At 39.1% G+C, this 1,405-nt stretch overlaps 1 pseudogene; it reads left to right on the top strand.

Annotated features, from left to right (window-relative positions):
- Positions 1-256: 256 nt before the first annotated feature.
- LOC118522320 (ribosome biogenesis protein NSA2 homolog pseudogene) lies at positions 257-1,168 on the top strand (annotated as a pseudogene).
- Positions 1,169-1,405: the final 237 nt, after the last annotated feature.

Raw genomic sequence — 1,405 nt, 5'->3', positions numbered from 1 at the left:
TCTCTTGTGTGCTCTCTTTCTCAAATAAATAAATAAAATGTTTTCTAAAAAATAATTGGTCAAAAATGTTTCTTAGAAAGGAGAAGAGGTTCTTGTAGAGTAGGAAGTTGTAATTGGTCAAGTTGGATTTATCAAGGGGGGTCGGAGAGGGACAGTTAAATATTAAGGTCATTAGCAAGAAAAGGTGAGAAACAACAGTTGCAGAAGCTAAGTAGAAAATCTCAGTCCTGGAAAATTGAGAGCTTCTTCACTCCCCGGCAGCTGCACCCGACGGCTCTGCGGCTGTCACCATGCCACAAAATGAATATATTGAGTTACACCGGAAGCGATATGGCTATCGTTTGAATTACCATGAGAAAAAAGGAAAGAAAGAAGGTCGAGAGGCTCATGAACGTTCAAAGAAGGCAAAAAAGATGATTGGTCTGAAAGCTAAGCTCTACCATAAACAGCGCCATGCTGAGAAAATACAAATGAAAAAGACTATCAAGATGCATGAAAAGAGAAACACCAAACAAAAGAAAGATGAAAAGACTCCACAAGGAGCAGTACCTGCGTATCTACTGGACAGAGAGAGACAGTCCGGAGCTAAAGTACTTTCCAATATGATTAAACAAAAATGAAAAGAGAAAGCGGGAAAATGGGAAGTTCCTTTACCCAAAGTCCGTGCCCAGGGAGAAACAGAAGTATTAAAAGTTATTCGAACAGGAAAGAGAAAGAAGAAAGCATGGAAGAGGATGGTCACTAAAGTCTGCTTTGTTGGAGACAGCTTTACTGGAAAACCACCTAAATATGAAAGATTCATTAGACCAATGGGCTTACGTTTCAAAAAGGCCCATGTAACACATCCTGAATTGAAAGCCACCTTTTGCTTGCCAATACTTGGTGTAAAAAAGAATCCTTCATCCCCACTATATACAACTTTGGGTGTTATTACCAAAGGCACTGTAATTGAGGTGAACGTGAATGAGTTGGGCCTTGTGACACAAGGAGGCAAAGTTATTTGGGGCAAATATGCCCAGGTTACCAACAACCCTGAAAATGATGGATGCTTAAATGCAGTCCTGCTGGTTTGACAGCAGTTTCAGAGAAGTAATTCCTTATAATTACTTAAGACTACACACCGATCAGGAAGACCACCATTACTGTGGTGGTTCTGAATACTACCAAACAACCTGCAGTCATCAAGAGAAGCATTTATTCTATTGTGAAAAGCATTAAAATAGACATTTATTAAAAAAAAAAAAGAAAAAGAAAACCTCAGTCCTTCAATTTCTCTTCCAGAAGTTACCAACAAGGGTTTTGTTTGTTTGTTTGTTTTTAAAGATTTATTCATTTATTTTAGAGAGAGATAGAGAGAGTGCGGGGGGGAGGGGCAGAAAGAGAGGGAGAGAGTCTCAAGTGGATT

Source organism: Halichoerus grypus, chromosome 3, assembly GCF_964656455.1.
Source record: "Halichoerus grypus chromosome 3, mHalGry1.hap1.1, whole genome shotgun sequence".
NCBI lineage: Eukaryota > Metazoa > Chordata > Mammalia > Carnivora > Phocidae > Halichoerus > Halichoerus grypus.
The sequence above is the reverse complement of the archived record's forward strand: the minus strand, read 5'-3'. Positions and strand labels throughout refer to the sequence as shown.